Source organism: Macaca fascicularis, chromosome 2 (assembly GCF_037993035.2).
Source record: "Macaca fascicularis isolate 582-1 chromosome 2, T2T-MFA8v1.1".
NCBI classification, from domain to species: domain Eukaryota; kingdom Metazoa; phylum Chordata; class Mammalia; order Primates; family Cercopithecidae; genus Macaca; species Macaca fascicularis.
This window is the reverse complement of record NC_088376.1, coordinates 186,246,328-186,273,525: the sequence shown is the minus strand read 5'-3', so window position 1 is coordinate 186,273,525 and position 27,198 is coordinate 186,246,328. Positions and strand designations below refer to the sequence as shown.

The 27,198-nt window shown below is 33.9% G+C and overlaps 1 long non-coding RNA gene and 1 pseudogene across 1 annotated transcript in view; one reads left to right on the top strand and one right to left on the bottom strand.

Annotated features, from left to right (window-relative positions):
* Positions 1–27,198, bottom strand: part of LOC123571755 (uncharacterized) — a 171,543-nt gene that overhangs the window by 67,732 nt on the left and 76,613 nt on the right. The window lies entirely within an intron of this gene.
* Positions 20,564–21,353, top strand: LOC102122387 (histone-binding protein RBBP4 pseudogene; annotated as a pseudogene).

The window sequence follows — 27,198 nt, the reverse complement described above, 5'->3', positions numbered from 1 at the left end:
AAACAGGAATTAAAAGCTGAAAAAGGTATGGTACTAAATTTATTAAAACCTTTGGGCACCCACAGAACTCTTTTGAGATCTTTCTAAGAATGTAATATAAAAGAAAAAGAATGCTTTTCCATATATTTGTCAAGATAAATTAAGCTATGCTATGTAATGGATAAACACAGAAATCAATCTGATGTGAGTTGGCAAGTATTTCTCCAGCTAGTCTCTCTCCAGCTAGAACATTTCAATCACATCATATCTCTAAGGTCACAATATTAAAGGAAAAGAAGAAAGCTAAGGAAGGCATACTAGCTCTTACCTGCCGTGGCCCAGAAGTGCCTTATGGCATTTCCACTCATAATTCAATCCATTATTCAATCACAATGTTTCACCTAACTGCAGGAAAGTTTGCAAAATCAAGTGTTCCCAAGAGCTCAGAAAAAAAAAAAAAAAATGCAAGCCAGCAGGATGTGGTGCAACCTAGCATTTTATCTTTCTCACATCAGCCTGTCACTTGGATGCTGATCAATGTCTACTCAGGGTGCAAACAATGTTTCCCAGAGGGCAGTGGGTATTAGATTAGTAGGGGGTAATTTGGGAAGGGAGTGGGAAAGAATAAAGTACAAAGTTGAACTCCTTTAGAGTGGGTATTAGATTAGCAGGGGGTAATTTGGGAAGGGAGTGGGAAAGAATAAAGTACAAAGTTGAACTCCATTAGAGTAACAGCTGGTCCATACAACAGGAGCAGCCATATTTACAGGAGGAAAGGAAACTTCCCTATGATAAGCAGAGTGGCCCACAGAAGGAAAACTCTAGTGCCTGGGCTGTGATCCATGCTAACCAGTACAAGTTAGTTGATGAAACTTGTTAATGAAAAAAATGCTGATGAGGAACGAAGAAACTAAAGTTACTCATGTTTATTTCATGTTTTCTCTAATTTCTACTTTTGTTCAATTTGTTAACAGGCCTGCTTCTGAATGTCTTGTGCAATTCAATAAAATTATTGGTGCCCTGAAGTGTTTATCGGTGAACTCAAGGTGAATTGGATTTAAGTAGTATGTCTTTGAATTTCCATCTTAGAATGTTCTTATTCTATTCTATTCTGGAAATATTTGTTGCTTCTTTTACATGTAAAACATTACTAGAGGTAATAAGGGAAATAGAGAGTTGAGTAAATGTCTCTTTTCCCAACAAACATTCAGAAAAAGAAATAGTGAGTTACATTCAAAAATAATTATGGGACAAAACAAACACTGGTATGTCTAGTAAATGGGGTACAAAATAATGTAGGAAATCAACAAAAGACAACAGGTCAGGTCTAGTTAACAAATAAAGAAAAGCTGAAAAAATATATTTTCTGAAAAAAAATCTTCTCTTTAAATTTATACCCAAAAATGCTCATGAATTAACACATAGGCTTTGGTGGAATTGACAGATCAATTCCTGATTTGTCCAAACCCCGGAATATAATTTCCATCTTCCTGTTGAACATATCTAATATATTAATAGCCCCTTCTTCCTGACTGCCACTGGTTCTACTGTTTTTCCAGCCAAACTGACTTAGAAGAAATGTGTTAACTTTCCTTTATGAATCATTTTCTATATTTGATCAGTTAAGATTCATTTTCCCCCTATTCACACTCTACTTTATCAAAATTGGATATTATTTCTCTGTTATATCTTATAATATTTCTCCCCATATGCTCTATCTATACTTTACTTATTTAATACAGTCTATTGATGCATCCTATATCATTGCATTCAGCTGTCTGCCTTTCAAAGCCCTGTCCTAACACAAATACCACACTAGAAAATTAGTCCTAGTCCTCTTAGACAAATGGAATAAATTATTCAGAATTTATTTGGTTAATAACTCTTTATTGTAGTCAACATTACACAGTTTTGTTTGCTTGTTTTATTATTAGCCCCCTCCCCAATCCCCCAGTATTTACCTGCTTGAAGACAGGACACATGAACAACTATATTTTGAGCTTATTAGGTTCTTAATACTACATATTTTGAGTTAAAGTGAACTCTATACCACTTGAAATCGAAGAAGAAGCCACAAATCCAGCAGCAAGAGACAGTAAAATACTTTTAAAATAGTCTCTTCAATACTCTATAGTGTATAATTTAAACCATGATAATTAGAGAATTGATTGTATAATAGTATATGTTCAATTTTTCAGTACAGGTATTTATTATTTATAGTCCTTTATAATACTACTATAATTTACTAACATAATGACAGTTTTGCTTTCCCAAAACAAGAACATTGTCTACTTACAGCCAATATTTTCTTCTGGCCCCAACAAATATAAAAGTTTTAGATACAGAAAAAAAGTGCTCCTATTTACCACTATCCAACAATGAAATGTTGCAACATTATTAACTCTAGTACAGCTTGCCAAGTCCCACTGGACCTTGCAGGAAAAGGTCAAAAATATTTATACATTATCTTATGTTCCAATATTAGTAATAGGTTAAGGGAAAGCAACAATTTAAGGAAAAAAATGGACCTTTTAAAGATCTGAAGTAGAAGTACTGTCACAGAAAAAAATTATGGGATCATACAACTCTAGTAAAAATGTCACCTTCCCTGTTTCAGTGTTTTATACATTGGTTAGTAATAGTGCCAAGATATTGTCTCACAATGGAAAATAATAAATTATGCCACCATTATCTGAAATATATGGGCCCCCACAGAGAATGCTTTTCTGTATAGATCCTGGTGCACTGTGGCCTCACTTCAGCTCGTAAAACATGGGCCTGTCAAAACACCTTATGATTAGTAGAGAAGTGTATTTTGAGTGTTTCACAGGGAGGAGTTGGTTTATCATTCAGAATACAGATTATATTTCAAGAGAAAATGTCTCACACTAGAAACGATAGAATTATGATTGTATAATGGTTCTGCCATTGTCTTTTGGCAGAAAATGAGCTCATTCATTAAAGTAAGATACTTAATTCTTTTTAAATATATTTAAAATTTTATAAGACTATTATAGCAATAGAAAACATACAAGTCTAAATTACAAAAATTTTCAGTTGGTAAAAAAACAAAATCTATTGATATCCTTTGCCGAAGTTATGAGGGGATTGTTTGTTTTTTCTTGTAAATTTGTTTAAGTTCTTGTAGATTCTGGATATTAGCCCTTTGTCAGATGGATTGATTGCAAAAATTTTCTTCCATTCTGTAGGTTGCCTGTTCCCTCCCTCTGATGATACTTTCTTTTGCTGTGCAGAAGTTCTGTAGTTTAATTAGATCCCATTTGTCAATTTTGGCTTTTGATGTCAATTTTGGTGTTTTAGTCATGAAGTCTTTGCCCATGCTTATTTCCTGAATGGTATTGCCGAGGTTTACATCTACAGTTTTTATGGTTTGAGGCCATGGTTTGAGGTTCAGTCTTTAATCCATCTCAAGTTAATTTTTGTAGATGGCATAAGAAAGATGTCCAGATTCACTTTTCTGCATATGGTGGGCCAGTTTTCCCAAAACCATTTATTAAGTGGGGAATCCTTTCCCCATTGCTTGTTCTTCTCAGGTCTGTCAAAGATCAGATGGTCGTAGATGTGTGGCATTATTTCTGAGGCCTCTATTCTGTTCCATTGGTCTATATATCTGTTTTGGTAACAGTACCATGCTGTTTTGGTTACTGTAGCCTTGTAGTATAGTTTGAATTCAGGTAGCGTGATGCCTCTAGCTTTATTCTTTTTGCTTAGGATTGTTCTTTTTGCTTTGTTACTTTTGCTTAGGACTCCTTTTGGGTTCCATATGAAATTTAAAGTAGTTTTTCCCAATTTTGTGAAGAAAGTCAAGGGTAGCTTGATTGGGATAGCATTGAATCTATAAATTTTCAAAAGAAGACATTTATGTGGCCAACAAACATATGGAAAAAAAAGCTCATCATCCCTGGTCATTAGAGAAATGCAAATCAAAACCACAATGAGATACCATCTCACACCAGTTAGGATGGCCATTATTAAGAAGTCAGGAAACAATAGATGCTGAAGAGGATGTGCAGAAATAGGAATGCTTTTAAACTGTTGGTGGGACTGTAAATTAGTTCAACCATTGTGGAAGACAGTGTGGTGATTCCTCAAGGATCTAGAACCAGAAATACCATTTAACCCAGCAATCCCATTACTGGGTATATACCCAAAGGATTATAAATCATTCTACTATAAATACTCATGCACATGTATGTTTATTGCAGCACTATTCACAATAGCAAAGACTTGGAACCAACCCAAATGCCCATCAATGATAGGCTGGATAAAGTAAATGTGACACGTATACAACATGGAATACCACGCAGCCATAGAAAAGGATGAGTTCATGTCCTTTGCAGGGACTTGGATGAAGGTGGAAACCATCATTCTCAGCAAACTAACACAGGAACAGAAAACCAAACACTACATGTTCTCACTCATAAGTAGGAGTTGAACAATGAGAACACATCAACACAGGGAGGAGAACATCACACACCAGGGCCTGTTGGGTGGTACAGCACAAGGGGAGGGATAGCATTAGGAGAAATACCTAACGTAGATGACAGGTTGATGGGTGCAGCAAACCAGCATGGCACATGTATACCTATGTAACAAACCTGCACATTCGGCACATGCATCCCAGAACTTAAACTATAATAAATAAATAGAATCTAGAAAATTTCTTTTTCTGGATTCATGATCTTAACTATTTTAAGACACTATAAGAATATTATAATAGTTCACATATGCAAAAAAAAAAAATCATCATTCAGTCTTTTTTTTGTTTTTTTAAGGCAAGGTTTTATTCCTGTTTCCCAGGCTGGAGTGCAATGGTGTGCTCAGAGGCAACCTCTGCCTCCCTGGCTCAAGCGATCTTCCCACGTCAGCCTCCTGAGCAGTTGGGACCACAAGTGCCTGCCACCACACCTGGCTAATTTTATATTTATTGTAGAGATTGGGTTTCACCCTCTTGGTTAGGCTGGTCTCAAAGTCCTGGGCTCAAGCAATCAGGCCGCCTCAGCTTCCCAAAACTGTTGGGATTACAGGCTCGAGCCACTATGCCTGGCCTATTCAGTTATTCTTACCCAGGTATCTTAGGTAAAATGGTGGGAGGCTGAATAGGACTTAACACGTACCTAAAGATGAGATAGAAGATAATTTTATCTTCCTTTATGGAAAAAGATAGTGTATGAAGCAGAGACTCACTTGTAGGTAGAAATCTATACAGGTAAGAACTCTACCCTGAACAATGGACAGAATCCCGGCATAAAGAGCTGACATGAAAGAGATCCATGGGTCCCATACATTCCTTAATCTAGAGGTATTTATTGACTACCTGCTAGGTACATTTCACTTTTCAAAGTAGTAGGGAAAGAAATAGTGAATAAAACAAAGAAACAAACAAAAGCATTTTCTCATGAGGCTTACATGATACTGAAGAAAAAGTAGACAAAATTATAAATATATAATTATTTGGCAACAATACTGTAAATAAATAAATAAATACAATTGGCTAAGGGAATAGCTGGCTTCTGTTAGTCTGTATGAATTGGGAATGCTGGAGAGGACTGGAAAGCTACGGAAGGAAGGAGTGGTGCTGTTTCCTTCCCGTTTCCAATAGAGTCATCTCAGCACTGGGTTTTCCTCCTGACAGTGACAGTTGAAACCATCTGTAGTAGTTGATCCCAATTTGTTGTCTTTCCAACAATCCTAGAAATAGTCTCACTGGGTCCCCTCAGAGAAAACATAACCAACTTCCAGCATCTTCTACATGCTCCTATCCCCACATAACTCCCTCCTTCCTACCCCCGACTTCAGAACACTAGGAAGAGCCAAGCAGTGTTCTCTCTTCCTGTCTGTGACTCAGCTCCAAGGTGTCCTCTCCCAGTTTTTAATTTTCAGTAATTCAGCTTTTTCTTTTAGTTCCACAAGACATAGGAGAGAAACCTGCTTCCTGCAGTGACTACTTCTATGATGCATCAACATTCCATTATTATTTTGTTCAGTTCTTCAGTTCCTAGTTAATAATTCTTCATTTTATATTCTTGGTGTTAAAATAACTTGTCTTATTTATGTTTCCTACTATAACCCTTCATTGATGCACTCCTAGAATACAAAACTGTAATTCCTTTCCTCAGTCATTAATCCCATGCATGTAAACACACTCACTCTCTCTCTCTCTCTCACACACACACACACACTCCTATGATGCTGCCTCTTCCAGCACTCGGTGTCTCAGTTCGTATTACCATCACACACTTCACTTTACAAGACAGAAACCCCAGTTCGTATTACCATCACACACTTCACTTTACAAGACAGAAACCCCAGTTCGTATTACCATCACACACTTCACTTTACAAGACAGAAACCCCAGTTCGTATTACCATCACACACTTCACTTTACAAGACAGAAACCCCAAGAAAAGTTCTCAACAACTTTACCCCTTCCCCACATTCCAATCATCTCATGAAAATTCAGTTATTTTTTCTTCTTAAGTATCTCTCCAACTCATCCTCTTGTCTTGTATTTCTCTGCCACTTCCCTGATGAATGCCTCCCATTATACATCCTCCTCATTGTCTTTTCCTGGTCTGTAGGTAAAATAATGGTGAACTACTGAGATATTTTCTGTAGATTTATTCTTTAGTATACTGAAACCATTTAACTATTTGAAATGGGTCATCTCCCCCTCCTCAACCCTCAGCCCCTTCCTTAAAGTACAAACCGAAATCTTTGCCATCTCCTATAAAGTCTTCCCGCATCTGTCCCTTGTGTGTTACTGCTGGTTCATCTTTCATTGTGTGCCACCTACATTTTGTACTTCATCACACATTATTCTTGTAGCTCTTTGGTTGTTGCAGGTATCTTCCAAGGCTTTTGTATATGCTCATTCTTCTGTCTGAAATGTACTTCTATCCACAAACTCCCAACTAGTTATCCATGATATAACCTGTATAGCTCAGCTCAAATGTCCCTTTCACAGTGAAGCCCTTCCTGATTGCCCATATTACATTCAGTCTTTCCTTTTTACAGCTCTCATAGCATTGGTATATTTCTTCAGCATCCACCTCATTGCTCAGTAATAACCACTCATACAATATGTGTAAACAAGAATAAATTCCATTTAGTGTCAATGAAATATGAAGCCTTAAAATACAAAGTAAATTTTATACTGTGAGAGACTACCTGACCAGTCGTTAATGCCTGGATTTGTCTGCCCCTAAGTCAGAATTTTCAAAGAGATTTTCAAGGTTTTCAATTATCATGTTCACTGGATTAATATTGTTTCAAATGATTTACTAAAATATCATTCTGAAAAAAAGAAATATTAATAATGTAAGGCTCATTCAGTTAAATGAAATTAATGTTTGGACCTCTCAAAACATTTCATCTTTTAATAATGATTCTAAAGATGATATATTAATACATTTTATAAATATAAAATAATATTCAGTATTTTTAAAATATCTTTTGTAAGGCAGTAGGATTTCTCCTAATGTTTAGGATGTATTTCTTAGAAAACACACATACTGTACTGAGGTTTACATCTGCCTTTTATGGTTTTTTGTGAGTACTGTAATTTTGAAATATAATGATTCATATATTCTAATGTTGTATAAAAACCATAAGTCATACTAAATAAAATAATTCATTTCTAAATTATATGAAAAATCTGGGGTTTAACTTTAAACCTTTAATAAATCACTCAGAAAAATTTATTAATTTAAACCAGTTGGGTGAATGAATGCAATTCTCATCAGCTCTTGATATTTCTTAATTTTTTTGGTTCTGGCACCATTCTTTCTCTTTTTGGTTATTTTTGCAATATAGGTTTTTTATTCCACTATCATCACAATCAGTTTTTATCAGGTACTTATATTAGGTAATAGGTGAAGTGTTTACAAAATATTTAATAAAATGTGGGAAATCAATTTTGTTTTTAAAAATAGTTTCAGAGTTCCTTATAATTCAATTAAAAGTTTTATTCTATTATGTAACAATACTTGAATATTAAATATATCCAATTTAGCAGTAATGGCTAGAAAAAATTTAAATTAATATATATTTAAATATTTTCTTTTACTTTTTACTGAAACAATATATTCTGCTTAAAAGTAAAATAGTTATAAAAAATATAATGCTATCAGTATTACAAAGGAAAAATTAGTACTGTTTAATAAATTTCTTCTTATTTATTTCTTAGGAGGAAGATAATTTTTCAATAGCTTAACTGCTTCTCCTAATATTTATTTACATATGTCTAAATTATATGCTAGAATGATGTCTGGATATTTCAATTTTATTCACAGACATTATACTAGATTAAAATTTTGCTACTTTACACTATTATTTTACCTACTGCATTCTTCTAATGTCAATAACAAATCAATACAATGATTATGTAAAGATTATTCACTGCTAACGTAATTAAATCTGTCTGATTGTTTACCTTGTCATGTACAGTCTGGAGTCTCTTGGAGATTATTTTCTCAATTTTACATGCATACGTTTTAAAAATTTTCTTTCAATTTTTCCCATTTTTCCATCAAATCTGTCATTTGTCTATTCTCATTTGAAATTTGTAAATATATGAAATATTCTATGAAGTCTTCCTTCTCTTTTAATTTGCTACTATCTTTCTCCCAGATATTCTCTTATTCTAATATAAAGCAAATGATCTCTAGGTGGTTGAAATACTGTCATACATAAAATTCTCTCCACAGCATTTCTGAGTTTAATACACCATTTAGTTCATCCCATATGTTTCTATTTCTAGTTTTACTACACTGTTCTATTGGCAAATAACAATGGATAAAAGATGATGATTTAGTACATAGGTCATAAATTCTTGAGTCATATCAGATTTAAACAAATCTTCATGCTCCCCTTCCATGTAATACATAATTTGATTGGGCATAGCATTCAAGATTTAAAAGAAATTTTTTCAGTATTTAAAAAAGAATTTTCCATCCGTCCTAACATCAAGTATCACTGTTGATCTTTTCAATATCATTTTGATCTCCCTTTCTTTGTGTTTGGCTTAATTTTTTCTTATTAGCTTAATTATCTTTTTCTTTTCTGAAAGTACTGTTAAATTTTGATCATACTGGTTTTGTCTCTATCATTTCTTTAAAAATCTCTCATGGGTTTAAAACACTCACTTGTTCTATACTCTGAAATAATTGTTTAGATTTTTATTTAAATATTTCTCTTTTGTAATATATCAGCAGTAATAATTTGTTTGCAAAACAAATTACTCTTGTCTTCTGAGTTTCTCATAGCATCATACATCTTTCTGAGAATATCAAGTAGAGAAATTTGAGGTTATTTATATCTTCTAATTTCTCTCTTTTTCCAGTCCTCCCCACCCCCTTTTTTTGCTAGTTTATTTTGGTGACTCTATCAATAGAACCCTGCCCATATCCTCTCTGCATTCATTGTACTCTTCTTCTCTAGTAGTTTCTGGCTGTAAGCACCTGGAAGTGTCTTGCTTGTCAACAATCGTAGTTTCTGGTTGTAAACACCTGGAAGTGTCTTGCTTGTCAACAATTTCTGGACCTGAGTCCTTACTCTACAAATGGGGCAGTTGTAGCTGAAATGCCAGGAAATTAATGCCTCAGCAAACATCCCCAACAATAACTGATGGGAGTAAATTATAAATATGTAGCTATTTTGCTCTTGGTTAGGGCAACTCATATTTTTAAACCTCCCAGAAATCCTCAGCAAAAATGAATAAATATTGCTCATAATTAGAACCTGTTCTGTTACCCAATTGTTAAAGTCTTATTTCCCTTCTTTTTCTTACTCCTCCATTCAAATATCAGAATTTCCTGTGATCTCTTCCCAAATAACTGCTTGTATTCACATCTCTTTCTGAAATTTGCTTCAGGGAGAACTCAAGTTAAGGTATTATTTATTGTGAGGTTTTTGCTCGAATGTCAGGTGATTGTTGGTAGATAGTTCATATTAAAATTAATCCCACAAAAATTAACAGAAATTTATATGTGTATGAAGACTTACATGAAGAAGAAGTGGTCAGTTGGGGATGATTTTGCCTCTGCCTCCCAGGGACACTTGGCAATATTTGGCAACAATTTGTATTGTTACCATAAGATGGAGAGCTACTGACATTTACTGAGTAGAAGTGAGGGATGCTGCCAAACATCTTATATTGCATAAGTTTGCCCCCAAACCCCGTACAAAACAAAGACATCCTGTTCAAAAATCAATACTGTTGAGAATCCCTGATTTCAAGTAATATGGCTGGGAGTCAGTAGCATTGCTGTGGTATTTATAATTGTATAGCTTTAAAATTAGTGTATTACTAGGAATGCAGCTAACAAGGGAAGTAAAGGACCTCGTCAAGGAAAACTGCAAACCACTGCTCAAAGAAATCAGAGAAGACACAACAAATGGAAAAACATTACTTTCTCATGGATAGGAAGGATTGATATCATGAAAATGGCCATACTGTCCAAAGTAACATATGGATTCAATACTATTCCCATTTAATTAAATTGTTTTTGGACATTCTTCACAGCATTAGAAAAAAAACTATCTTAAAATTCAAATAGAACCAAAAAAGAGCCCAAATGGCAAAGACAATCTTAAGCTGGAGGCATCACCCTACATGACTTCAAAATATACTACAAGGCTACAGTAATGGAAACAGCATGGCACTGGTACAAGAACAGACACATCAATCAGGGGAACAGAATAGAGAACTCAGAAATAAGAGCACCCACCTACAATGATCTGATCTTCAGCAAACCTGACAAAAACAAGAAATATGGAAAGAACTCCCTGTTTAATTAATGGTACTGGTAGAACAGGCTAACCATATGCAGAAAATTGGAACTGGGCCCTTTCCTTGAATGAACTCAAGATGGCTTAAAGGCTTAAATGTAAAATCAAAACCTATATAAACCCTATAAGAAAATACAGGCAATACCATTTAGGACATAGGCCCAGGCAAATATTTCTGCACAAAAATGCCAAAAGCAATTGCAACAAAAGCAAAACTTTACATTTGGGATCTAATTAAACTAAAGAGCTTCTGCACAGCAAAAGAAACTGTCATCAGAATGAACAGACAACCTACAGAAGGGGAGAAAATGTTTGCAATCTATCCATCTGACAAAGGTCTAATATCTAGCAACCATATATAACTTAAACAAATTCACAAGAAAAAAGAACAAACAACCTTATTAAACAGCGGGCAAAGGACATAAACAGACACTTCTCAAAAGAAGAAATACATGTGGCCAACAAACATGAAAAAGAGTTCAACATCACTGATCATTAGAGAAATGCAAATCAAAACCACAATGAGATACCATCTCACTCCAGTCTGAATGGCTATTAAAATGTCAAGAAACAACAGATGCTGGCAAGGTTGTGGAGAAAAAAGACCACCTTTACACAGTTTTGGGAGTGTAAATTAAGTCTATCATTGTGGAAGGCAGTGTGGCAATTTTGCAAGGACCTGGAGGCAGAAATATCATTTGAACCAGCAATCCCATTACTAGGCATGTACCCGAAGGAATATAAATCATTCTATTATGAAGATACATGCATATGTATGTTTATTGCAGCACTATTCACAACAGCAAAGACATGGAATCAACCCAAATGCCCATCAATGATAGACTGGATAAAGGAAATGTGGTACATATATACCATGGAATAGTATGCAGCCATAAAAAGGAACAAGATCATATCCTTTGCAGGGACATGGATGGAGCTGGAAGCCATTACCTTCAGCAAACTGAACAGACTAACTTCAGCAAACTAACACAGGAACAGAAAACCAAACACCACATGCTCTCACTTATAAGTGGGAGCTGAATGATGAAACACATGGACACATGGTGGGGAACAACACACACTGGGGCCTGTCAGTTCAGGGCTTGGGGGAGGAAGAGAATCAGAAGAATAGCTAATGAATTCTGGGTTTAATACCTAGGTGATGGGACAATCCGTGCAGCAAACCACCATGGTGCACGTTGACCTATGTAATAAACCTGATAGCACATGTACCCTTGAACTTCAAATAAAAGATGAAGGAATAAAATAAATAATTAAAATAAAATTATTGTGTTAGAGAAGAAGAAAGGTCTATTATCAAATACCTGAATCTCTTCTTCAGAAGAGATTTTGTTAAATAATTAAGACAAAAGTATATTTGAAATTCATAGAACAAAGAAAATAATAAAAAAACTAAAATGATTAAAACAGAAACAGACATATAATAGCTGACATTAAAGCCAAATTTTATTTTTTTAAGAAGTATCAACAAAATCTATATCTATACTGATTAAGAGAAAAAGAGAGACACCACAAGTTAGCAATATCAATAATAAAATCTGGACAATGACTACACATCCTTTTGATATTAAAAAGATAGTAAGTGAATATTATTTTAAAAAACTAGATTCCCCCAAAGGGTTTGACTACTTAAATCAAATAGAAAATACTCTTACAGATGTAACTTATAAAAACTGATACATGATGAAATATAAAATCTGAGTATTCCAGTTTCTATTCAAGAAATTGAATTTACTGTAAGGCATAGTCACATAGAGAAAACTTCAGGCCCACATGATTTCACTGGTGAATTATAACAAACATTATTTGAATATCGTATTAGTCTCTTCTCATGCTGTTAATAAAACATATGTGAGAGTAGATAAGTTATAAAGAAAAAAAGTTTTAATGGACTCACAGTTCCACGTGACTGGAGAGGCCTCACAATCATGACTGAAGGTGAATGAGGAGTCATGTCTTACATGGCAGCAGGAAAGAGAATTTGTGCAGGGGAATTCCCATATATAAAACCATCAGATCTTGTGAGAGTTATTCACTACCATGAGAACAGTATGAGGGAAATCACACCTGTGATTCAATTTTCTCCACTTGGCCCCACCCTTGGCATGTGGACATTATTACAATTCAAGGTGATATTTGGGTGGGGACACCACCAAACCATATCAAGTATATATCAATAGTAGTACAGAGATTCTTCTGAGGATGTAAAATAAAGAAATACCTCCAAATGCATTATACAAGACTGACATAACTTGAAACCAAACTCTAACAGATATTAAAATAAGAGAAAATTTCAGACCAATACCCCTTATGAATGTAGATGAAAAAATACTTAACACGTTAGCCAATATATCCAATAAAACATTGTAAAGACAATAAACTATTAATGCAAAGCTAGTTTAAAATTTGAAAATCTGTTCTCATAAGGCACATATTATCAGAATTAAAAGAAAGAAGCATAAGGCCATTTTAATAAATCTAGAAAAAGAATTTGTTAAGATGCAATCCATACCTGTGATACCTCAGACAGTTGCAAATACATAAAGGATTCCTTCAACTGATAAAGACATACATGAAAAATGTGTAGCCAACATAATAATTAATAGATACCTCATAAAGGAAACATAAAAGTTGTCAATAAACATTAGAAAATTGTTCAACATTATTTTTTATGAGGCAAATAAAAAATAAACCCACAATGAGAGCTCACACCCATCAGAAAGACAGATAAGAAAAACAGGCTAACATCACCAAGTATTGGCAACAGTGTGCAGCAATTGGGACTCTCACACATCATTGGTGAGATTATAAAATAGTAAACCAGGTTTGGCAAATGTGTGGCCGTTTCTTGTAAAACTTGAAAACTAACTAAAGCAAAACAAATAAACAAAATATTTTATTCCACATCACAGTCATTCCACCTGTAGGCATTTAACCAATATAATTTGAAATATCTATCCTCAAAAAAATTTTTACAAGAATGTTCCTAACATCTTTACTCAATATATAAACAAACCTTGAGACACTTCAGGTGGCCATTAACAGAAACATGGCTAAACAACTATGAAACATTCTTACGTTGGAATACTATCACGAATAGAAAAGAACTATTGATATATGCAACAAGCAAGATCAATTTGAAAAATTGTTGGGATAAGTGCTCTATTACTAAACTAAAACTGTGAGGTGCTGGCATATGAATAGGCAAGAAGATCACTGGAATAGAATAAACGTCCAGATGTAGACCCAAGTATATATAGAAATTTATTATATAGTGCATGATAAAGGTGGCATTTCAAATTACCAAGGCAACAAAGGACATCTTAATAAATGGTTCAGGGACAATTGGTTAACCATCTGGAAAAAGATAAAATTAGGCCCATACTTCACTACCATACTCAAGAACTTAACTCTAAATGGATTATAGATCTAAATGTAGAAAAAAATGTAGCCATACAAGTTGTAGAAGAAAACACCTGTTAATTCCTCCTTAATCTCAGTATAAAAGAAATACTTCCTAGTTAAATTTCAAAAGTCAGATAAATAAAATATCAATAACTTTACCTAAAAAACGACAGCAAATTTTATGGCTAAAAAACACCATATACTCAAAAGACAACTGCAACACTTGAGAAGAATATTTGCAATATGTACCACAAACAAAGGGCTAATGTTCCTAATAATATAAAGAACTTTTAAAAAATAGTGACACTAGGCAAAAAATTGAACATTAAGAGAAAGACACACACAGAAAACACATTAAAGGTATGTAACTGGGCTCTTAAACACATGTAAGAATATTTATCCTCACTTAGAGAAGTGCAAATTAAAACATCATTAAGATAACACTTCTCACCTACCATATTGGTGAAAATGAAAAAGAATGACCTCACGTTCTTCTAGCAAGGCTATGAGGAACCTGGCACTAGACTACGTTGCTACTGGCAAGACAAAGCTGGAACCATTCTGCAGGAAAAATTTTCAATACATTAATTCAATTAATTTATTAGTTATTTATAAAACCCAATTGTGTTGGTTTTTATATCTAATATGTCAATTATATTCTGTCAATTTTATGCATTTGGCTGAATGTTTAATGAAGATAATTTTCAAAGATGTTTAAATTTTACTTCCTATTTGATCAAGTTTTTAAAAGGTTATATTTTTAGCATAAGAAGATGCACCTCTAGGAGATTACAATATGCATGCATATTTATTTCATAAATTCCTTCATTCTTAGGTCAATAATAAACTCCACTTGTGAAAGGATATACCCATTCTTAGTAAATCACCTGGCTTTACATGCATGCTATAAGAACATGTAGTTAAAATATTTGTTTAAGTTCTTTAACTTGGTTTTAAATCCACTCCCGTGAATAAAAACCCCTTTGTATGTGAGCAGTCACTTGATAACTAAGATTACTTTTATGGGCATTTCATTTTTAACTAAGCCTTACACATCTGTTCTACCCACACATTACAATTTCAAAATGATCACAATTCAGAATTTGGCCATAAAAAAGTAAGATTGAGTGACTTAAATGCATCAGTATAATCTTTGCTCAATGCAGCATATATTTATAAGGCTTCCTCAGGTTTAAGGTATAAATTGTAAAATATATTCTCTTTATTTGTAAATTAGCCTCATAAGAAAAGAGTTTATGATTATACATATTTATGATCACCCAGACATCAATGTAAGATTAAATTTAAGTTCAAATTTATTAAAAGTGAACTACTAAAAAAATGCAGAAAAATGAAGCATTTCATAATCTATCTTTCTGTAACATCATAAGAAAGGACTAATTCACATCTCCAAGGGGAAAAATACAATTGAGATGACAATCATGCTTTAGCCAATAGGACTTCAGTCTTTGATGGCACTTACACAAGTTGAAGTGTACTAAAATTTAATTTGTAGTGTAATGATTGCTGAGAAATGAACACTTCATTTAAGCTATATTAATTGACTACAGAATTTTGCTGGTAACCAACTGAATGAATGAGTTGTAAAGAAATTCGTATTTTTTTCATGTATAAAGCTGTTTCTACAAACTTCTAAAGGTAGATATTTCTAAATATTCTCTTCTCCCTAGGAAGAATTTAATCAAATATTATAGCACAAACCACTTAAATAATTATCTTAGAATTTTCTTCATTATTTAGTCTTCACCTGTAACAAACATCTGTTCAATTAAAATTTCACTCACATACATACTAGATATTTTTCTCACAAGTATAAAGTTAGCAAAATACCATTTAATATTTACAGTTAGTATAACAAACCGTGCAGTATATTAAAATCATTAAAATGCATTAAATGTGTTTCATATCTAAGGATAAGCCATGACGTATATGATCAGTTCAACTATATTTTAAATATCAGATAATCTTACTAAAATAATTATGTTGTGTGTACGTGTATGTATTTTTAATTAATAGCTGTAAAATGTTTAAAAACTTAATTTTTGTGGATGGTTTTATTGATGGGTAGGTGGGTAGATGGATATCCAGACTTAATTTAGTTCATCTTTGCACATAGAAAACAGTCATTTCATGCACATATGACTTTAGAAATATAGGAATAGGAGGATGAATTAAATAGCCATTTCTGAGCTGTAGAAGGAAACTCTAGAACATCTGATATAATTCCCAATTTAAAGTTTCCACCCACTCCAGAATATCTCCAACTAGTGTTTAAGAAGCCTGTTTATGAACTTGCATTATTAATCCCTATCTTTCTAGCCAGTCAGAGCAGTATTATTGCATAAAATTGAATTTTTTAAAGCACTGATATAGAATCACAAATCTTAGTCATACAATATGTAAATGCATGCTGAATTGACTGAATATGTTTTATTATAAAGTGGTGAATATATTTAACACTATGGTTATTATTCAGAATCCAAGAAAATATGACAGGTCCAAATAACTACAAAAATAATTGGATACAGTCCACTTACAGTTATAAGCCACTGAATGAATAATTCATTGTGAAAATGGATATTCAAGGTGTCATTTTATTTCATAACAATAACAACAATAATAATAATGTGACTCTGGGGAGATATATACTACTATGGGCAGAATTATGTTCCCTCCAAATTCATAGGCTGAAGCTCTAACCCCTAGTACCTCAGCATATGATTGCATTTGGAGATAGAGACTTTAGAGAGGTAATTAGTAAAAACGAGGTCATTAGGGAGGGGTCTAATCAAATATGACTAGTGTCTTTATAAGAAGAGTAAACTTGGACACAGATAGAGAAGATGACATGAAGACACAGAAGATGGTTATTTACAAGTGAAGGAGAGAGGCCTCGGAAGAAATCAACATTGCCAACATCTTGATCTTACATTTTAGCCTCCAGAATTGTGAGAAAATAAATTTATGTTGTTTCAGACACCCGGTCTGTAACACTTTGTTATGGCAACTCTAGAAAACACAGTCATCCTGGAAATCCTCTCTCAGGAGGTAACATTTTAATAGAAAGCGGCCAAGTTCAATGGCTTTGTGACAGTACAACTAGAGACCTTTAGAGCCGAATTAATTTGAGCAGAAGAGTAGGAGGAAATTAGATGGAGGATATAGGCTGAGGACAAATAATATTAGTGCCTAAAAGTCACTTTCCCAGGGTCAGTGATGAAAGGAATGCATATTTATTATTCATAATTTCCTATCTCTTTTAGCAGAGCACTAATCTGAAAAAAAAAAAAAATTAACAACTAAAAACTAACATACCAGAATTTCTAGGCTCTGAAATCTAATTACAACCAGTGCAGTAGAGATTGAAGTTCCAGTCATTGTTGGTTAGAATTTGATCAAGTAGTCAATTTGACACAGTAGTCCCATCTCTAAGCATCTTCTCCAAAACTGAAGACATAAATATTGAAGGATACAAGCACAGTGATATTTGTTATACCACTAGTTACAGGAAAAAAAAGTTGAAAAATAGTGACTAAAAATAAAACACATTATAATACAAAGTTTACAAGAACATATACAAGCTAACTATCCAACAGAAAGAACACCTACTTAGAAATAATTCGGTTTTTTTCTTTCTCCTCCGAGTATAATATTTAAATCCTGCTGTATATGATACATTATAAATTGGAATGTGAGCCTTTATAGCTTTCAAACTTTTTTTCTAGATAATTTTATATATTGATGACCAAAACACTGAGAAATAGATATTATCTGTTGTAAAAACAACAAAACACAGTAAGATTGAGAATGGTAAAATAGGTGATTTCAAAACTAGTGAGGAGTCTTTAAAATCACCAGTTCCCAGGTAGCTTGGAAGATGGAAGGAGTTCTGAGATGATCACCACATGAAGAGTTCACTAACCTTTGTTGAGTAAGAAATAAACTGTTGGATGCAAACATGAAGTTTTGGCTTCTCCATTTATAGCACTTTTGCCTTCTCTAGTACAAATAGTACGAAGAGAATTTTATGGTTTAAAATTTAAAACTACACTTCTGGTCTGTTCCTTTTGAAAGATTGGAACGTTCAAAAGTTACAGATAACATCATAATGTAAAGCATTAAATATTCAGTTCTAAATGAAAAGGAGATTCTACAAAAATTTGACATATGAAGCAAGAGATACTTAGAGTATAATAGCTGTAATACTCACATTAGAAAAAAAGGAAAGATATAAAGTTCATAAGCTAAGTATTCAATTCATGAACAACATAAAATCCAAGAAAGAAGGGAGAAAATTAAACATAAAAGCAGAAACAGATGAAATGGAAAGCAAAGAAATAATAGATCCTATTAACAAAATCACATGCTACTTCCTTGAGAAGACTAAAAACTTGAATATGGAACATTAGTAAAGAATCTATTCACAAAAATAACACCATGACCACATGATGTAGTTTAAGGTTGATATATATTGAAATTTTAAACAAATGGATAAATTCTCTCATATGTAAAATGTTGATTAAATATTTTAAAAGACAAAAAATTACAGGTATTTTTACCTATCTCATTTAATATAATAGTAATAGAGAAGGGCATTTGTGATGGTTACTTTCATAACTTGTGTGGGCCATAGGTTGCCCAGGTATTTAGTCAAACATTATTCTGGGTGTTTCTGTGAGGATGAGTTTTAAATAAAATTAATATTTAAATTGGTAGAATGAATAAATCAGATTATCCAACCTAATATCAGTAGTTCAGTATTGTAAGCAAACAAAATTGTGGGGCAATTGCTTTTATAAAGATAAACACAAAACCATAAAGAAAACAATAGAATACCAGTGAAATAAATGCATATATGTTTACATACACACACACATATGCACACACACCATGATCAAGTGGAATTATGCCTAGGAATGCAAACAGATCTAATAAATTTTGATACATGAATACATTTAAAGTGATTTTGGTGGTAGTTAAAATCAAAGATTTCGGTAAAATTTAAAGCTCATGTATGAAACACATACAGAATTATAAGAAAAACTATTCTATAGAACAAAAGCTACTTATCAAAAAATCTGTAGCAAATATCAGTGTGATAAAATAATTATAAAAATATTATCTAAAAGTAAGAAACAAAACAAAACTACCCGCTAATGTGGATTCTATTCAACAGGATATTTACCAGAAGTCCTATGTAGCCCAGTAAAAGAAGAAAAAGGAATAAATCATACAGAAATAGCAAAGGAATTATTTTAAATGTTTTCATAATTTTCTACAATTATTGTCAATACAGAAAATTCAATAGAATCTAAAGATAAAATAAAGCCAAATAAGCAAAATTAAAATACATAAAATCAATATAAAAATCAATACTTTAATATTTAGCAAGACTGTTTTCAAAATAAAAATTTTAAAAATTGAACATACAGAAACAGCAGCCCAAGTGACATATAGGAATAAGTCAAATTAAATATATTCAAGATCTTTATAGATAAAATAATTTTTAAAAAATAACTAATGCATTTAAAAAAGACCTAATAAATAAATGGAATGATAAACCAGATTAACATACAGGAAGAGTCAATATCAAAAAGATAACAATATATTTTGTGATGAGTTTCAAAAACCTGATAAATACAAATTAGCACAGTAAAGAAACGTAAACGGCACAGAGTCCTCTCCTTTATTCACATATTTATTTATTGTGTTAATTATTTTCCTTTCTGGAGAAATGGCATAACCTTTTGAAATGTCTAGGTTAAGGTTTGTATGACAAGAAATTCTTTAAGTGTAGAGGATCTCTGAAGTTATTCAGAAGTTTTTAAGGCATATTTGATAATAATTGCTTAAAGATACATGTGTAGTTTTATTTAAGTTGGATTCTGGCAAGGAATGCTCTATTCCAAAGTTTAATATTCACTTAGATAAATGTAGTGAAATTAGTAAAAATGTAGGGCATTATAAGCTGGCACATTTTCCATCATAAAAAGTAACCAAACATATATATTGAATAAAGGAAATTTAGTATGGTAATCTTTTTATTACGTATTAGCCTATTCAATGTAATGCATTTTTATTTTTAATTTAACTTAATAAAGAAATCTAGTGTGATTCCTAGGACTGTACTTACAATGATGTAAATTTTCTGCTTTAATGCCTTATTAACTAGTTGGATATTTTAAGCTTCTATTTCTCTTGTTACTAGCACCAATTAAGAGTTGTGAATATAATTTATACATCCTTATTAGCCTTTATATATAATCCACAGCCTGCCCGTCCCACAATTCTCAACCCCAGGATTTCTCTGGCTCACCTGCCTGCCATGGCCAACAAGGAAGCAGCCTTTGACAACACAGTAGAAGAACATGTGATCAAGGAGGAGTACAAAATATGGAAAAATAACACCTCTTTTCCTTATGATTTGGTGATGACGCAGGCTCTGGAGTGGCTCAGCCTAACTGCACAGTGGCTTCCAGATGTAACTAGACAAGAAGGGAAAGATTTCAGCATTCATCGACTTGTCCTGGGTACACACACATCAGTTGAACAAAACCACCTTGTGCAGCTTCCTAATGATGATGCTCAGCTTGACGCATCACACTACGACAGCGAGAAAGGAGAATGTGGAGGTTGAGGTTGGGTTAGTGGGAAAATGGAAATAGAAATCAACACCAGGCTGAAGAAGTAAACAGGGCCTGATATATTCCCCAATACCCTTGTATCATCACAACAAGGACTCCATCCAGTGATGTTCTTGTCTCTGACTACACAAAACATCCTTGGAAACCAGACCTTCTGAAGATTGCAACCCAGACTTCATCTCCGTGAACATCAGAGGGAAGGCTGTGGGCTTTTAAGGAACCCAAATCTCAGTGGGCACTTACTTATTGCTTCAGATGACCACACTATCTGCCTACAGGACATCAGTGCTGTTTCAAAGGAAGGAAAAGTGTTGGCTGTAAAGATCATCTTTACAGGGCATACAGCAGTATTTGGAGATAGAGATGCTTCCAGTCATCTTTATCATAGTAATATTCCATTTAGATCTTTACTATGGTAAAGATGCTTCCAGGCATCTGTTCCATGAGTCTCTGTTTGGAAGTATTGTTTGAACAAGTATCCCTCTATAATAGATGCCACTAGTCATGCTGTTAGCCCAAACACTGGGTGTTTTCTAAATATTAATGGGTGGACTTGATTCAGAAAACCCACAGTCTTACATTGAAATTTTCTTCAAGAATTTTCTAGTTAAAAAAAAAAAAAAAAAAAAAAACCCAGGTCTAAAGGAGCTATAGAAAGGGAAATATTATTTCCGATTATTTTTCTTCTTATGCTATATCCCCAAGTTTTTCAGGCTCAAGTTGAAAAGAGTGAGTCAGTAACTTGTATTTGTTTTTAAAATTGAATTAATCCTTGATAAGAGTGACTATTATTTTAGAAGTTAGTCCTTGACCACTAGTTTGATGCTATCTCCATTTGGGGTGACCTGTTTCACCAGCCGGCCTGTTACTCTTCATGACTAACTGTGAAAATGCTTAAAATGGAATAAATTGCTTTTTCAATTGATAAAACAAAAACCATATATATGTGTATATATTTATTTATGTGTGTGAGAGAGAGCGTGTGTGTGTGTGTGTGTGTGTGGTGTGTGTATAACTTATTGAATGTATGTCTGGAAGTTAATGCTGCAGAAGGCCTTCTGTAGTAAAGAAAGTTTCTGAATCATTGTGTATACACTTTGAGAATGTCTGAGAAACATCATCAAAGAAGAACTTTGATGCTTCTGACTTTATGCTGTTTCCAAAAGATTTTTTAAAGTCACACAGCATTGCAATATAATTTAGTGTATTTCTTCCAAAGTTATGACTTCTGAATATTTCAAATTAAATTAGGATGCAAAAAGGTTTTTAAGTCATCCGGCTTATGGTGAGCAAGAAGGAGCCCATTACAGCTCTCCACTTGACACAGCAAATCTTCTGGATCATCAAGCATCCTACATGAAATACTACAATTATATTAAAATATAATGATTCTCAGCTTCATAAATAAGCTTAGAAAACAAATCCCCAAATCCACAGATACCACAAACACTTTAGAGCCTGACTCTCTTTATCCTGTGCAAATGCTATTTACAAGATGTCTTTGGAAATACCTTATTAACTGATGAAAAATTATCTTTTTATCTCAGAATCCATGGATACAATAATACCACAAAACTTTAGAACCTGAATTTCTTTATCCTGTGCAATCGTTATTTCTAAGAGCCCTTTGAAAAGAATACCCTATTATTAACTGATGATAGATTGTCTTTTCAAATAAGCAAAATGGAAGACTGTGAGGTATTAATAGAAGTATTTAACTCACCTGAGAAATCTAAGTATTCCTCTTTTCGCAGTTAAAGTTTCATATTATTATTCGAACTAAAAGTTCAAGTATTTCACTTTTCTTATGAATGCATAGTTTCTTGTTTTACATTAGAGCAAAAATTTTAATGTTCTAGTGTAAATAGTGATTTCTGTTCAGGGAGTATGTGTCTGAGATACAGGATAGAGGACAGGAGGGACCAGGAGGAATCATTTAACTACTTTTCTATTCATTCAAAATATTAATAGAATTCTTCTGTGTTCTTGTCACTCTGATTGCTACAGTGGTTTTAGGAAGGTATGAAAAAGAGAGTTGGATATACCTAAATGAGTTTCTTAGTATCACTCACATAGAGCTGGGTACCATCATTAAAAAGCAAATTCTGAATTTTTAATAATTTCGTTCTTTACTATGATCTTCATTATGTAGCAGAGTATGAGTTTACACAGCTCATTACATATTAAATGTTTCTAAAAATCAGTTTTTAATCATTTTCTTTTCCCAGTATTTCCAATATAGCAACTATTAAAATTGCTATCTCTCTTCCACTAGTATAGTTCATGCATCGTGACATTGCTATAAATCCAGGCTTTCCTTCCTCCTGACTCTTGGCATATACATCCAAACCTGACAAATACTTCCTGTCATGTATAGCTCTCTAGAAACATGGATTTCCTTCCCCTCTACTGGTTTTCTTAGACATCTCTGCCACCATAATTTCTACATTGACTACAATATCTAGAAAATAAAATTCTCCATTTAATAAAAATTCTTTTAGTGATGTTTGATGGGGCAGTTAGCACGTGGGATGTTGATAGTTCTATGCAGCAAACATGAGCTCCAGTGGCCTCCCATGTGTATGTCTGGCCTCTGCTCCTTTACTGGTAGGAGAAAAAACAACCGCACAATTCTACGTGCTCTGAAGTGAAAAAGAAACCACAGTGCTATAATGTACTGCTCCCTCTCTGGCTTCCATTTCCCCACTAGCAAGATGGAAGGCAGGGTCCTGGGATTCCATTTGCTTTCAGTAAAATTGCTATTACCTGACTCCATTCCTACAGCAGCAATGGTAAACAGGGGTATGAGAGGCCTACGTTTACCTGGCAGCCTCTTTCCTTTCCTTCCACCCACAACCACTACTACAGCCTCATATCCACCACTCACCTTGTGCTCATGGGAATCTTTCTCATTATGCTCATTAGCCTAATCAGTGACTCCTAAGGAACCTGGTCCATACAGTTCTGACTCCCAACCCCACCTCTCCCAAACTTCTCTTTCCTGTCATTCTTCCTTCTGCAACTGCAATCCTTCATCACCCAGAATCACCTCCATTCTCAACTGCTTTGATATTATCTTAACCCTCGCGCTTACTTTCAGCCAAGAACTGGCTCTGTCTTATGAATCCCTGGGAAACTATCAAGTTAAATTATCTTGAAAGAAGAGTCATACCTGTACCTCATTACTATATCAAAATCATTCTCACTGCCTCCCCCTCAAAACTTAAAATTCTTTTTTCTTACTATTATACTTTAAGTGTTCCGGTACATGTGCAGAACGTGCAGTTTTGTTACATAGGTATACACGTGCCATGGTGGTTTGCTGCACCCATCAACCTGTCACCTACATTAGGTATTTCTCCTAATGTAATCCCTCCCCTAGCTCCCCACCCCCCAACATACCTCAGTGTGTCATGTTCCCCTCCCTATGTCCATGTGTTCTCATTGTTCAACTCCCACTTATGAGTGAGAACATGAGGTGTTTGGTTTTCTATTCTTGTGACAGTTTGCTGAGAATGATGGTTTCCAGCTTCATCCATGTTCCTGCAAAGGACACAAACTCATCCTTTTTTATGGCTGCATAGTATTCCATGGTATATATGTGCCACATTTTCTTTATCCAGTCTATTATTGATGACATTTGCGTTGGTTCCAAGTATTTGCTATTGTGAATAGTGCCACAATAAACATACATGTGCAGCTGTCTTTATGGTAGAAAGATTTATAATCCTTTGAGTATATACCCAGTAATGGGATTGTTGGGTCAAATGGTATTTCTAGTTCTAGATCCTTGAGGAATCACCACACTGTCTTCTACAAATGTTGAACTAATTTACACTCCCACCAACAGTGTAAAAGTGTTCCTATTTCTCCACATCCTCTCCAGCATCTGTTGTTTCCTGACTTCTTAATGATCGCCATTCTAACTGGTGTGAGATGGTATCTCATTGTGGTTTTGATTTGCATTTCTCTAATGACCAGTGATGATGAGCATTTTTTCATATGTCTGTTGGCTGCATAAATGTCTTCTATTGAGAAGTGTCTGTTCATATACTTTGCCCATTTTTGATAGAGTTGTTTTTTTCTTGTAAATTTGTTTAAGTTCTTTGTAGATTCTGGATATTAACCCTTTGTCAGATAGATTGCAAAAATTTTCTCCCATTCTGTAGGTTGCCTGTACACTCTGACGATAGATTCTTTTGCTGTGCAGAAGCTCTTTAGTTTAATTAGATCCCATTTGTCAATTTTTGCTTTTGTTGCTATTGCTTTTGGTGTTTTAGACATGAAGTATTGGCCCATGCCTACATCCTGAATGGTATTTCCCAAGTTTTCTTCTAGGATTTTTATGGTCCTAGGTCTTAGGTTTAAGTCTTTGATCCATCTTGAGTTGATTTTTGTATAAGGTGTAAGGAAGGGGTTCAGTTTCAGTTTTCTGCATATGGCTAGCCAGTTTTCCCAACAACATTTATTAAATAGGGAATCTTTTCCCCATTGCTTATGTCAGGTTTGTCAAAGATCAGATGATTGTAGAAGTGTGGAGTCATTTCTGAGGCCTCTGTTCTAATCCATTGTTCTATATATCTGTTTTAGTACCAGTACAACGCTGTTTTGGTTACTATAGCCTTGTAGTATAGTTTGAAGTCAGGTAGCATGATGCCTCCAGCTTTGTTCTTCTTGCCTAGGATTGTCTTGGCTATGCGAGCTCTTTTTGGTTACATATGTAGTTTAAAGTAGTTTTTTCCAGTTCTGTGAAGAAAGTCAGTAGTAGTTTAATGGTGTAGCACTGAATCTATAAATTACTTTGGGCAGTATTGTCATTTTCACAATATTGATTTTTCCTATCCATGAGCATGGAATGTTTTTTGATTTATTTGTGTCCTATTTCCTTGAGCAATAGTTTGTAGTTCTCCTTGAAGAGGTCCTTTATATCCTTTGTAAGTTCTATTCCTAGGTATATTATTCTCTTAGTAGCAATTGTGAATGAGAGTTCACTCATGATTTGGCTCTCTGTTTGTCTGTTATTGGTGTATAGGAATGCTTGTGATTTTTGCACATTGATTTTGTATCCTGAGACTTTGCTGAAATTACTTATCAGCTTAAGGAGATTTTGGGCTGAGACGATGGGGTTTTGTAATATACAATCACGTCGTCTGCAAACAGAGACAATTTGACTTCCTCTCCTCCTATTCCTTTATTTCTTTCTCTTGCCTTATTGCCCTGCTCAGAACTTCCAATACTATGCTGAATAGGAGTGGCGAGAGAGGGCATCCTTATCTTCTGTCAGTTTTTCAAAGAGAATGGTTCCAGTTTTTGACCATTTAGTATGATATTGGCTGTGGGTTTGTCATAAATAGCTCTTATTCCTTTGAGATACATTCCACTGATGCCCAGTTTATTGAGAGTTTTTATCATGAAAGGGTGTTGAATTTTGTTGAAGTCCTTATCTGCATCTAGTGAGATACTCATGTGGTTTTTGTGATTGGTTCCATTTATGTGATGGATCACGTTTATTGATTTGTGTATGTTGAATCAGCCTTGCATCCCAGGGATGAAGCCAACTTGATCGTGGTGGATAAGCTTTTTGATGTGCTGCTGGATTCAGTTTGCCAGTATTGTATTGAGGATTTTTGTATCAATGTTCATCAAGGATATTGGCCTGAAATTTTCATTTTTGTTGTCTTTTCCCAGTTTTGGCATCAGGATGATGCTGGCCTCATAAAATGAGTTAGGGAGGATTCCCTCTTTTTCTATTATTTGGAATAGTTTCAGAAGGAATGGTACCAGCTCCTCTTTGTACCTCTTGTAGAATTCAGCTGTGAATCCATCTGCTCCTAGACTTTTTTTGGTTGGTAGGCTATTAATTACAGCCTCAATTTCAGAACTTGTTATTGATTTATTTAGGGATTTGACTTCTTCCTGATTTAGTTTTGGGAGTGTGTATATGTCCAAGAATTTATCCATTGCTTCTAGATTTTCTAGTTTATTTTCATAGAGGTGTTTATAGTATTCCCTGATGGTAGTTTGTATTTCTGCGGGATTAGTGGTGATAACCCCATATTATTTGTTATTGAGTCTATTTGATTCTTCTCTCATTTATTCTATATTATTCTGGCTAACGGTCTATGTAGTTTGCTGATCTTTTCAAAAAACCAGCTCCTGGATTCATTGATTTTTTTTGAAGGGTTTTTCGTGTCTCTATCTCCTTCAGTTCAGCTCTGATCTTAGTTATTTATTGTCTTCTGCTAGCTTTTGAATTTGTTTGCTGTTGCTTCTCTAGTTCTTTTAATTGTGATGGTAGGGTGTCAATTTTAGATCT